Consider the following 15,021-nt stretch of genomic DNA (forward strand, 5'->3'; position numbering starts at 1 on the left):
CCCACAGAGGGTACCTCCTAGGGGCCCAATTCATAGCTCCTGTGCTGGCAGGCCACACCAGACCAGCAGAGGGCTCCAGCAGAGTAGCCCCCACAGACACACACCAGCCTGCTTGTGCTCTCCCTGCATTGCAGCCTTCCCTGTGCTGCTTTGCCTGCATGAACTCGCCCACAGCCACCCCCAATGTGGCTTTGCCAGAGCATGTGTGTATGGCTAGGCCTTCCCCCCACTAATGCCCCACCCCTGTGCCAAGCTACCACCAGCCTGAAACTAGGCATGGAGAATAATGGACACACATCCACCCTGAGTGGTCATGCCACCCACAGGAACACGCAGAGGACACACACACTCCTGCACCCACCAGCACCCCACCCACATGCTAACACCATCACCAGTGCAAACACATGTAAGACACCAGCTAGGGCATCTTCCTCCTGACACCATGCTGCCTCTACCACTGCTGTGAATGAACACCTTCACAGAGGCCAGCAGCCCAGCACACAATAGCACCCCACTGCAGTGGACAAGCATGCACCCCACCACACTGCCACTGCCACTGCTGCTGGCATACGCAAATGAGGACAAATTCCACTGCCACCACCCTGTGAAGTGCTTTGGCTGGCATCACCCATCCAATATTGTGACCAGCTATCTGGGAGCACCTCTGCATCCCAAACACAGTGGATTCCTAACCTCAAGGAGGCAGGGAACAAAGTCAGCCCAGTAAAAGTCCAGAATTAGAGCATGCAGTCCAGAAGTTGGGAGCTGAGCTTAGACCCCCTAAAATCTTCCAGAAACAAAGCCAGTCCACTGAACCCACCTTGTACCACAATCAAACCCCCAGTTCATCAAATAGGATAAAAGAAAAAAACCACCCAAAGGACAGAACTTCAAAGACTGAAGGAACATCAGCCCACACAGATGAGAAAGAATGAGTGCAAGAACCCTGACAGCTCAGAAAGCCCGGGTGCCTTCTTTCCGCCAGATGACTGCATCACCTCTCCAGCAAGGGTTCTGAACTGGGCTGAGATGACTGAAATGACAGACACAGAATTCAGAATATGAATAGGAATGAAGATCATCAAGGTTAAGGAAAATGTTGAAACCCAATCCAAGGATGCTAAGAATCACAATAAAACAATACAGGAGCCGACAGACAAAATAGCCAGTATGAGAAAGAATGTAATCAACCTGATAGAGCTGAGAAATACACTACAGGAATTTCATAATGCAATCACAAGTATGAACAGTACAATAGATGAAGCTGAGGAAAGAATCTCAGAGCTTGAAGACTGGCTTTCTGAAATAAGACAGATAAGAATAAGAATAAAGAATAAAAAGGAATAAAAAAAACTCTGAGAAATATGGGATTATGTAAAAAGACAAAATCTATGACTAACTGGTGTCCTTGAAAGAGATGGAGAGAATGGAAACAATTTGGAAAACAGATTTCAGAATATCACGTGTGAGAACTTCCCCAGCCCAGCTAGAGAGGCCAACAGAAAATTCAGGAAATGCAGAGAACCCTAGTGGGATACTTCACAGGAAGATCATCCCCAAGACACATAATCAGCAGATTCTCCAAGCTTGAAATGAAAGAAAAAATGTGAAAACCAGCTAGAGAGAAGGGTCAGGTCATCTACAAAGGGAAGCCCATCAAACTAACAGTGGACATCTCAGCAGAAACCCTACAAGCCAGAAGAGATTGGGGGCTTATGATCAACATGCTTTTTTTCCCCCATGAGTCATAGGGTATGATCACCATTCTTAAAGAAAAGAAACTCCAACCAAGACTTTCATATCTAGCCAAACTAAGCTTCACTGGTAAAGGAGAATAAGATCCTTTGCAGAAAAGCTAATACTGAGGGAATTCATTACCACTAGACCTGTCGTCTCTAGGAATTCTGATTTTATAGATCACATCTGGCATTGCACCAGGTGGAATTTGTGAAAAATGTGAGGAAATATTACTGCTAATTAGGCAAGCCCAATGCTCTAACAATTGTCAAAAACAAAAATGAAAAAACAAAATACTATACCCCTGTAGCAGTGTTTTCTTATTCATTTCCTCCCTCCATCCCCTCTTCATGAGACTCCTGAGAACAGCCTGACACATATTCCTCTTCCCTTCCAGAAGGAGACTTATGTGTTCTTCCCCTGGGCTTTTGCCCTGCCCACACCCAGCAGGCGCACAGCTCAAAACGTGGGAAAAGGAACGAAGGCAACCAAGGCGAAGGAGGCAGAAACTCCGCAGCCAGCAAAGAAGAGGCACTGTCTCCCAGCAGGTTAGGCAGCCCTAAGCCATGCACCCCAGTATTTGGGAGATGAAGGTTCTTCCCCACTTGTGTGTTTCCAAGCAGGGTCATGTGGTTAAGGGTATGGGTTGGCAGCCAGAATGTTTGGGTTTGAATCCTGGCTCAGCCACTTACCTTGGATAAGTAATTGAACCCCTCTGTGCCTCATCTTCCCCATCTGTACCTGCCTCCAAGGGTTGTTATGAGAATAAAGGAATTAATACATGTAAAACATTTAAATCAGGGCTTACTACATATTTATCACCCAGTAAATGTTAGCTATTATTATTATCTTGAAACATCTCCAACTCAAAATTATAATGAACATCATTATATTACACCGTCCTCTATTGCACCCCTTGAAACCACATTGCAGGCAAGAAATTACCAAGTCTTCTGGTATTTTAGTTCCTTAGTACTTTATCAGACCCAACAGGAAACACCCTTGGCCTGACTTAACAGTGAAGACTAAGGTGGGGATCCACGGTTCTATTTTACCAGAAATCCTACTTCCAGGAATCCCTTATAAGGGAATTTTCAGATCAGCAAAGGCAAGGTACAAAGGGGCTCCCTGCAACCTTTTTAGTGAAGTGAAAATCTGGACACAGCCCACGTCTGAAACAACCTGAGAATGATTAAATACGTTATGGTACAGCAATGTGCTTTTGAAAAATGTTAATAACTAGGAAATACGGTGAAATAGATGTAAATAGAAAGCAGGTTTACAAAAATGTGTTTATAATTGGATTACATTTGACAACTATGCAAGCACCTTTGCAGAAAAACAAAACCTAGAGTTTTACATCGTGATGTTCACAGTGGGGATACTGAGAGTGAAGAAACTTACGGTTTTGTTTACATTTTCTTTCTTTTTTTCTTTTTTTGGTGCCTTCCACATGTTACACATGAATGCACACAATTTTTATATTAAGAGAAAACATTAAGTCATGAAACCAAAATATTTAAATACAGAATCTTTCAGAAGACAGACAGTGAACTACCAGGAACTAAAGATAGAACTGACATTCCTAAATTCCTAGTTTTTTAGCCCAAAATAACTCCACATAACAGAGAGAGGTGTTGCTACTCTTCAACTAACCTTTGCTCTGGAAAGAAAAGCTGTGAGAAATCTCTCAGTTAAGTATAGATAGATAGATAGATAGATAGATAGATAGATAGATAGATTGGAGGGCTGAAGGGATATATAGACTAAGTGGATGAATGGATGGATGAATGGATGGATGGATGGATGGGTGGATGGGTGGATGGGTGGATGGATGGATAACTATAGATGGGCACATCTAACTTGGGGGAGGAGAGCAAGGGCCTCTGAAGGTACAGGATACAATTTGGCCTTAACTAATCACAGCCATTCATTTTCACAACATTGGGGAGATGTTTGCTCCTTAGCCCACATAAGCTTATTAAGAGAGTATTCTAAGAAATTTAGCTACAGTTTTAGCAGACAAAGCCCAGGAAAGCTTCGCCAGAGAGCTCTCCACCACAGCAATGCTCTGTTAATTCCTCTCCTTAATTCAATAAACAAGGGAATTTTGCAAAGGTTTTAATGGAAAATAACTACAGCCCTGATTTGCCTCCTTCTGAATTCTTATTGTTTCCTAATATTAAAAGAAATCTTTAAAGGGCACCCATTTTTCTTGAGCAAATAACATAAAAAAGACTGCCTTTGCAGGTTAAATTTCCAGGACCTTTAGAGTTGGACTAAATGGCTGGTATATTAAGAAAAAAAATTTGTATTTTATATTTTTATCTTTTAATTTTATTTGTTCCATGAACTCTTTGAAGTCCTCTTGTATAATTATTCCTTTCAACAACAAATGCAACTGAGTGAGTGAATCTAGAGGTTGGGGCTTAAACAAGTGACTTAAGAGAGGTTCTGGCATGAGCTCTGAATTTCACAAGTGTGATTCCTAACTTTTTTATAAAAAATTTCTCCTGGAACAACTTAAATCTAAAGGTAAGTGTTACCTTTAGAAGGTCTATTGTAGCTATAAAAGATACTGATTGTTTATGAAAAAAGGCAGAATCTACCATTCTCATACTGGCCAGAGCTATGGACGGTGGCTCCAACCTCTTTCAGCAAGGCCCCCTGAAGCCACCACCAAACAGGACCTCATGGAGACAGCATTCTCCCTGCTACCCACCTGGGCTTTCTTCACTCACCTCAGGGAATTTATTTTTCTGCACATACGCAGTGGAGGCCCCGTCAAAATACTTAGCATAGTCTTCATTCAGAAGACTTGTAAATCTTTCCTTTCTTGCTAACTAAAAGAAATCTTTTCCTTTCTTGCTAACTTGTAAAGACTGTAAATATTTCCTTTTTTGCTAACCTTGACATCTTTCTCCACCAGTAAAAATTCACCAAGAGTCTAGCGAGATGAAGAGAGATGCCAGGAAGAAGAGAAACGCCAGGAAACAGAAGCCCACAGAATCATGAGAAGATGGGGTCTGCTGGCAGAGCTGGGGCTTGGCCGTGGTCACTCTGGAGCCTGCCCTTCATGAGTGGTGGAAAGACAGCGATAATATGAAGCCCACACAAGAAGCTCAAGCAGTAACATAGCAAGAGGGAGGACAATTCTATGTTTAATGGGACTAAAGTCTGGGATGGAGAATGAATAAATTGAAAAATGAATAAATTGAACTTCATCAAAATTTTCAAAAATTATCTGAAAAACCTGGTAAAGGTGAGAGATGAAAAGCTACGAAGTATATGCAATTGACATATCTAACAAATGATTGGTATCTAGAAAAGAAAAACAAAATTTGCAAAACTCAACAATAAAAATAATCTAATTAGAATATGAACAAAAGACATAAAGAGACATTTTAGGGAATAGGATATACAGATGGAAAATGAACACATGAAAAGATAGAGTAGTTTAGTTCATTCACAATTCTATTAGTAATTTCTAAACAGGTAGTAAAATTTTATAGTAAAAATATTTGAGTATCAGTACACAGAAATTAGCAACATTTACACCAATCTCCAAATTTGAAACAGAGACATTACTTTTTAAAAACTAAAATTAACTGACGAAACAATCCACAAAACTGTTGCATCTCAACATACATGTTGAAATTCCATTTATTAATAGTTATTTCTTGCTATTTTTTATAAAATGAAAATTACGTACTGCTTCAAATGGTTTCTACCTTTAAAAGAAACCCACAAAAAATACCAAAACACTAGGAATTCTCATTTTCACTGTTTTAAGACCTATACATTTTTAGAATAACCCAACTTATATTTGTGACCAGAGGCCATTTTAGGAGTAAATAATTAGCCAAAACAAAACAACACAAAAGGAAAAGAATTAAGACTTTTATGAAAAAGGAAATACATCACGAAAATAATGAGCAGCTGAACAGCTGAAGAAAGTGAAGGACATGCAGGAGTGCATAGATCCACAGATTTTTAATTTGCCCTTGCTTTTTTAACTTAGTACTTGGTTTTGATTCACCTCCCAACTGAGACTTCAAAGAAGCAAGACCTTTTTTTTTTTTTTTTTCAAACCAACTTTCATCATCTGGGTGAGAGGGAAATACATTTTTACCTAATGATGAACTTTAATTAATCCTGAAGCACAGTTAAGCACAGTGATGCAAACACCACGGGAAAAGTCCAACACCTCCTCCCTATCCATGGGTAATGATGTTGCTTCCTATTTCACTGAAAAACTAGAAGCATTCAGAAGCTATACACAGGCTCCCTTCGTTCAAACATCTACCTACATCTCATGTCCCTATCTATTCTACTACCTCTGCTGGTATAATGGATAGGATAAAATCTTGGGCTCATTCTCATACCATGATACTTTCAAGCAATACTCTTAGAAAAAGTATTCTATACTGGCTGTCTCCATTTTCTCTTCTTCTACTCTGTCTTTAGCCACTCTAATCAGGCTTTGTTTCTGTCACTCTATTGAAATTGTTTTTGTCAACAATGACTTTATATTGAAAAATCTAGTGGTTGATTCTCAGTCCTCATCTTTCATGATCCCTTAACGATTTAACACACCTGATCACACTCTCATCTTGAAACTTCTTTTCACTTTGTTTCCATGTTTCCCCATTTGCTTAGTCTTCTTCCTGTTACTGGCTACGTTCCCCTCTGTGGGTTGCACTTCATTTCCCAGACCTCTGAAGATCAAGTGTCCAAAGACTTTGACAAGTTAAATCTCTTTTTTATCTTAGCATGTCTTCAGTGACCACGTTCAGTGAGATGGCTTTAGATAATTCCTAAGTATCTAAAGTTAAGGATTCCCAAAATATCTCTAATTCTAGCCTTTTTCTCCAAAGTTGTTTAGTAATATATGTGTTAGGGGTTTAATGGCTCATGTTTTCAAATGGTTTGCAGAATACTCTTATCCTTAGTTAAAACAAATGGAAAATTAGGATACTTTCAAAAGAGCTATTTTGTATAATAAATATGTATACACTTAATTACCCATGTGTTTGCTTAAGTTGCAGTGTATGATATACAAATAAGTAATTGTGATAAATTACAAAATCAATGATATTAAAACCCCAGAAAAAACAAGTAATTATAATCTAAAAAGTTAAGAAATATTGCAAAGCAAAAAATCAACTGTGTAACTAAAAATTGTGCCTTCACATCTGCACAGACTAACTAGAGATATCAAACACAGAGTACCATTTAAAATATCAATATGGAAATTACTTTAACAAAAAATGTCCAATACCATGTTAGGGGAAAAATATAACACTTTTTAATATACTGTTTCTAAAATATAGAAAAAATATCATATCTGAATGTGAAGACAATATTTTAAAAGAAGGGAAAAGATTCTGTGATTTTACAATGAGATACCATTTAAAACATTTCAGAAGAGCCACAGTAGTAAACTAATAGAAGGGAAATAAAATAGAGCCTAAAGTAGGCCAGTACCTAAACATGTCAGGACCTCATACAAATCAGTGAAAAAGGATGCGTTATTCAGTAAATGAGGTTAGGAGACTTAGTTCACTATATGAAGAAAATCAAAGTTGGATTGAAAACACAAACCAAAAACAAATAAGTAACCAAATTTCAAGTGAATTAAACATTTAAGTGTTTCAGTTACATTTATAAAATTAAAAAAAGAATAAATACATGGAAGTTTTTATGATCTTGTAATATAGGTAATTTCTTAATGGTGGCAAAGCACAAACATTAAATGAAAAGTATTAGTATGCATGATTACATTAAAATTAATGATTTTTGTTTAGTGAAAAGCCATGGAAACAAAGTTAACACATGTGAAACCTGGAGGGTTTTTTGTAATGTCATTGCTGGTAACAGATTATAATACCTAGAAATCCACATAAATTTCTGCAATTCAGCAAAGAAACAATGGAAACCCAGTAAACACTGGGCCAATATAAATAAGCTACTCACAAAAGGAACAGATTTTTAGTGCTGAGTAAGTATACGAACAAGTGCTCAACACTAGGGAAATGCAACAATAAACAAGAGTTTATTTGGAAGCTATAATTTTTGCAAAAGTTAGATCATCAGTCTCAGATGGTAAAAGGCAATAGTTTTACAGCTTCAGAGCACAGAAAAATTTCAGTATTTAACGAAATTAATTATTCAAATATGCTACAACTCAATCGTCCCATCCTTGAATATATACCCAAAAGAACGGGTCATGCAAATTTTCATGTAAACATCACCTAGGATCTTTATTGCAATGTATTTTTTAATAAGCTCAAAAATCATTAATGGCAATTAAGTCTAAATATCTATCACATACGTGTGTGTAGTGTATATGTGTATGTATATATATTATATATGTATACATATGGTGGACTGCATATGTAATGTAAAGATGAGTAACAACTTCGAGAAGTTACAAAAGTGGGGTCTTATATAGGCAGTTAAAAATAGGCCATCTAAGGCTGGGCGTGGTGTCTCAAGCCTGTAATCCCAGCACTTTGGGAGGCAGGCAGATTGCTTGAGGTCAGGAGCTGAAGACCAGCCTGGCCAACATGTTGAAACCTCATCTTTACTGAAAATACAAAAATTAGCTGGGCATGGTGACGTACTTATAAGCACTTGTAATCCCAGCTACTCAGGAGGCTGAGGCTGGATAATCACGTGAACTCAGGAGGCAGAGGTTGCAGTGAGCTGAGATCTTGCCATTGCACTCCAGCCTGGGTGAGACAGCAAGACTCCATGTCAAAATAAATAAATAAATAGCCATCTTAACCAAGGCCTATGTTCAGCCCAGTTATGAATCCTAAAGCTACAAACAAAATACAAACCCATGATTTTTTTTTAATTTCTCTGACCTTTATTTTCGAATGCCTTTTAAGGTCCTCATAAAAGATTCTGAGACACCATGTAAATATCTTCAAACCAATGACTATTAATATTTGTAAAATTAAAACAGATATTATATTTCCAATAAAAATTTTTCTACTTCCAAAGGTTAAAAAAAGGCACAAGAATATTTTGTAAGGTGTTTTTATTTTTGCTCAATAGTTAAAATAGCATAATCATTAAATTGGATTAACGAAGAATATTGAATTAGGAATTATTAACACAAATTAAAGGAATAAACTTACTCTAAATGTCTTAGTAACTCCAATTTTAGTGGTTTTTCTGCTTAAAATATATACTAGGTAACAGTAAAAAAAGGACCCTGTGTTGAATACAAAATATAAAGTTCCCTAAACACAATACACCAAAAACTGGACACAAGCACCAAGATGAATAGTGATTGTGAGTTTAAAAGATAAGGTGAGCACAGCACATCACAACTGATGAGCAGAAAACATAGTTATTTACTACAATAAATCTAGCTAAATCTTTTCTCTCTGATCAATAACATAGAACAACATATGAGAGCTGTAGGAAAAAGCATACAAATTAACAAAAGTGAAACATCTTCCCGGTGAAACTAGTATTCTCACAATTGAGGCTTACTAGAGACAGGAAATTTTATGTCTGCTGGATATATTTTTAGTTAAAGAGACGGTGATATAATAAGAGAAAATGTAAACTGCAAGTTTTTCAAACCTATCAGTATATATCTGATACATATACTGTGTACAAAGAGATCCATATCAAATGACTGTAAAAATCTGAGGTAAAATTTAACGTCAATAGCTGCTACCTCTTTTTGACTTTTCATAAGTCAGATGAATGAAGTTCATTCATTTAAAATGTGTAGAATTTTTAACAAGGAGTAGAATTAAGTAGACTTTTCCTTAGCACATTCTTTTTTATGAATTGTGTAAATAATTTTTAAAAATGCAATATGGGAGTATTTAAAATGCTTAAGAAAAATGTTTACATACATATAAATATTTCAAGGCACTTGTTTATTTATATGCAAAATAAGTGATACTTAATTATTTAATATGCTTATATATCTTCTAAAGCATATATCCCTTAAAGTTTGAATCATTGATAGAGTTTATGTCAACATATGAACTTGAACCGTCTTAACTGAAGGGAAAGAATCTAGGATTTGAAATTGAAAGGCCTGTTGTCCAATTCCAACTCTGTACTTTCTGAATACCTTTTGGAAAATTGAATTCTCTGATGCTCAATTCTTTATCTGTATAATAGAAGTAATAATATCTACCTCAAAGACCTGTGGGAATAGATTGAAGCTTGAAATCCATTGTTGTAATCTGCATACACTACCCAATAAATACAAGGTCTTATCTGTTTATCAGAAAATTATCTAAAAGATTTAATGCCCAAGAAATCTTTTTTAAGAAATTCATATCTCTAGATGAGATTTCTCCTCTGAGATCACATATGTATCATACTGCCTATTCATCATATCCCTTGGCGTATCTCAAAAGCCTCACATTCAAGATCTTGTTCATAGCCCTCCTCTACCTGTGTTACTAACTGAATGTATTTGTTCCCCCCACATTCATACCTTGAAGCCCTAACCCTTAATATAATGACATTTGGAGGTGGGGCTTTTGGGAGACAACTAGGTTTAGATGTGTTCATGAGGGTGAGGTCCCCTGGTAGGATTAGTGACCTTATAAGTAGGGGAAGAGAGACCATAGCTTTTTCTCGCTCTCTGCAATGTGACGACACAGCAAGGTGGCCATCTGCAAACCAGGTAGAGAGCCTTCACCAAGACCTAGATCTGTCAGAACTTTGATCTTAGACTTCCTAGCCTTCAGAACTATGCGAAATAAATGCTTATTGTTTAAGCCACCTAGTGTAAAGTACTTTGTTATAGCAGCCTGAGCAGACTAAAATAACCTACAACTTGATTTTCCTCCATTTTTTCCTATCTCAATTTATGGAACCATCATTTTTGTACCCAAACCACAGGTAAGGAACCTAGGAGGCCTTTTGTACACTTATCACATCTCAGTACTGATGCTTTACCAATCTCACTGTGATGTGAATTTTCCCTGCAAATTCAAATTCCTTTCAACACTCTCCATGCCTATCTTCTACCCCACCCCCATTCAGTCTTAGCTACCATCTCACTATTGGCATTCCTGCATTTTCTCTGGTCTTCATCTATTCTTCACACTATAGCCAGAGTAAACTTTATATTATAATCTGATTTAATGATTTCCCATTTGGGGGGAGTGGAGTAGGAGGAGAGAGGTACAATCCCACAATGCTGAGCCTAAAGGTAAAACTCCTGGTCACGACCTGCAAGTCTCTGAAGTGTTTGGCCCCGGCTGACCTTTCCAGCCTCATATCTTGCTCCTTTTTATGACTATGCTCCAGCTAAGCTGCCCTTTATCTGCTCTTCACACCTGACATACTTCCACTGGGCACAGGTCCTTAGCATATGCTGGGTTTCCTACTTAAATAACATTCGCTTGCCATTCACAACCAGATGAAATTCTCCTGTTACAGAGTCTTATGCAGACATATTTCTCTCTTTAATAAGATTTTTTAGAATAACATTGTACATTTCTTCATGTGAATATTTGAATTTTTATCTACTAAAAACCTGTAAGTGCTATCAAGCCGGGAAAACATCTGGTTTGGATCACCACTGAATTTTTACCATACACCTAACATGTAGTCTGTCAATGACATTTGCTGAATAAATTAATATCTTGCCAAAGAATTTAAATCAGTGAAGTTGTGACCTAAATAACTAAATGCTCAAATTCATAACTAATGAACAATCTTCATGTAAGCCTATAGGTTATAAGAAAATGTATTTGATCCTATTACGATGATGGAGATGATATAATTTTGAGACTACAAATGCTTAAATTTATGTTTTAAGGAGAGAATATAAGCAAAAATTTCAATTCATCTTCTTGATATTTTTACATCAGCATATGTTACTAGAACCTAGGTGATGATCACCCATTATCACTTCTAAGCAAGATTTTTAAAAACATTTTATGTTAACACTTTTACCCTGATTGGTATAATAAGCAAATGGCATAGTTTTTTTTTAAAGTTATAAGTATGCTTGATGAGAACATTATTATACAAAGTGGAACTTTCAATTAGAAATTAAAGAAAAATAATAGAAAACCTTGTAATTTGAGGTAAAATTGTACTTAACTAATGCAACCTGTTACAATTAATCATGAAAAATTATTTATACTGTAAATATAAATATCTGCTTTAAGAATCATGATGTATATTGAGTTACACTAGACATTCTACAGAAAATTTCCTTTCTATATTTATAATTTTTTAAATTTCTATTTTAGGTTTGGGGGTACGCATGAAAGTTTGTTGCATAGGTAAACACGTGTCAGAGGGTTTTGTTGTACATATTATTTCATTACTCAGGTATTAGGCCCAGTACTCAATAGTTATTTTTCCTGCTTCTCTGCCTCTTCTCACCCTCCAACCTCAAATAGACCACAGTGTCTGTTGTTTCCTTCTTTGTGTTCTTAAATTCTCATCATTTAGCTCCAACTTATAAGAACATGCAGTATTTGGTTTTCTGGCCCTGTGTTAGTTTGCTAAGAATAATGCTCTCCAGTTCCGTCTATATTTCCACAAAATACACTATCTCGATGTTTTTAATGGCTGCATGGCATTCCATGGTGTATATATAGCACATTTTCTTTATCCAATCTGTCACTGATGGACATTTAGATTGATTCCATGTCTTTGTTATTGTGAACAGTACTGCAATGAACATTTGTGTGCATGTGTCTTTATGGTGAAATGATTTTTATTTCTTTGGGTATATGCCCAGTAATGGGATTGCTGTGTCCAACGGCATTTCTGCCTCTAGTCTTTGAGAAATTGCCACATTGTCTTCCACAATAGTTGAACTAATTTCCACTCCCACCCACAGTGTATAAACATTCCCTTTTCTCCATAACCTCACCAGCATCTGTAATTTTTTGACCTTTTAATAATAGCCATTCTGACTGGTAGAGATGGTATCTCATTGTGGTTTTGATTTGAATTTCTTTAATGATCAGTGATATTAAGCTTTTTTCATATGCTTGATGGCTGCCTGGATGTCTTCTGTTTGTTTGTTTTCTTGTTATGTTTTGTTTTGTTTTGTTTTTTTGAGGTGGAGTCTTGCTCCATTGCCCAGGCTGGTGTGCAGTGGCATGATCTCAGCTCACTGCAACTTACGCCTCCCTGGTTCAAGCAATTTTCCTGCCTCAACCTCCCCAGTAGCTGGTACTACAGGCGTGTGCCACCATGACTGGCTAATTTTTGTATTTTCAATATAAGGGTTTCACCATGTTGATCAGGATGGTCTGGAACACCAGTCCTAAGGCAATCCACCCACCTCAGCCTCCCAAAGTGCTGGATTTACAGACTTGAGCCACAGTGTGCAGCCATGGCTTCTTTTGAGAAGTGTCTGTTCATGTCCTTTTTCCACTTTTTAATGGGGTTACTTGTTTTTCTTTTATAAATTTAAGTTCCTTAAAGAGAAGGCTTAAAAAATGTACATAAGTGCCATGCTATCTGTGAGCGATAAACTAGTGTGATGTACAACTTAGTTTAAATGAGATAAGGTCTAGAAAGTCATATACTACTGAAATTCTCATAAGAAGGAATGGATTACCATCCCATCAGAAAAAATATCAGGCCAAGACGTCTTCAGTGAAAGATTTTACTCAATATTTATGGAGGAATAATACCAATCAGACAAAAACAATCTCATATCAAATTCAGACAAATACAACGATCCAATACCCTTCATGTAAATAGAAGAAAAAATCTTCACCAAAATATACTACTAGTAAATCGAGTACAGTAATGCATTATAAGATAACTACAAGATTATGTGTGATTTATATTGAGAATGTAAAGCTGGATAATCATTCAAAAATAATTAATTTAACTAAAAAGTGCTCCACATCATATGTCATCTGGGAAATGTGAATTAAAACAAGGAAACAACACTCTATCAGAGTGGGCAAAGTTTAAAACATCAAATGCTGACAGGGATGTGGAACATAGGAGCTCTCATTCATCACTCGTGGAAATACAAATTGGAACAGCAATTTTGGAAGACAATTTGGCAGTTTCTTACAAAACTAAATATATTCTTGTCATATGATCCAGCAATCTCACTCCTTGGTATTTATGCAAAGAAGTTGAAGACTCATGTCCACACAAAAACCTGCACATGAATGTTTACAGCAGCTTTAAAAAAAGAAAAACAATGACCAAAACTTGGAAGCAACCAAGATATCCTTTAGTAGGTGAATAGATAAATAAACTGTGGTACATTCAGACAGTGAAATATTATTCAGCACTAAAAACACAAAAAACAAAAAACTGTCAAGTCATGAAGAGACATAGCAGAAACATATGCATATTACTAAGTAAAATAAGCCAGCTGAAAAATCTAGATCTGTATGATTCCGATGAGGTGACATTCTAGAGAAGGCAAAACCATGGAGACAGTGAAATCAGTAGTTGCCAGATGTCTGGTGAGGGCGGAGGGAGGGATAAATAGTCAGAGCACAGAGAATTTTTAGGGCAGTGAAACTACTCTGACTGATACTGTTATAGTGGGTACATGTCATCATATAGTGGTCCAAATTCGTAGAATGTACAACACCAAGAGTGAATCCTAATGTAAACTATGAACTCTGGGTGATAATGATGTGGCAGTGCAGCAGCACTCATTATCACAAATGTACTACTTGGGTGCAGGATGTTAATGGGAGAAGGCTATGCATGTATTGAAGTAGGGGATCTCTGTATCTTTTACTCACGTTTGTTGCTAAACTAAAGCTGCTCTTAAACACAGTCTATTAAAAATAATTCATGCACTTAACCATATCAACACTCTTAAAAAAACCCATATGATTATTTCAGTAGATACAGAAAAGGCATTTGACAAAAATCCACATCTATTTGTGATAAAAACTCCCAGCAAACTAGAAGTAACAGGATTGATTACTGTTTACAAGAGACACTTTATGCGTGAAGTAATCAATCCTGTCAATCTCTGCCTTTTGATTATACGTGTTTGCCTATTTATCTTTTTGCTACTTGTTTTCTATCTGTGCCATTTTAAAAGTTTATTCTTCCTTTCCTCTTTTCAAATAATTTAATATTTTAGTCTTATATTCTATCTCCCACATTATTATATTAAATATTATTTTATTAGGTTTAAATTTCTTTAGGATTTTCAATATAAATCTTTAATATAACACATTCTACTTCAAATTAACATGATGCTACTTCACATATAATGTAATAAAGTTACAAAAATATAATTTCATTTAAACCTCTTCCTATCATTTGTGAAGT

Source organism: Aotus nancymaae, unplaced genomic scaffold (assembly GCF_030222135.1).
Source record: "Aotus nancymaae isolate 86718 unplaced genomic scaffold, 86718_ANA_hifiasm-v0.15.2.pri h1tg000022l_1, whole genome shotgun sequence".
Taxonomy (NCBI): domain Eukaryota; kingdom Metazoa; phylum Chordata; class Mammalia; order Primates; family Aotidae; genus Aotus; species Aotus nancymaae.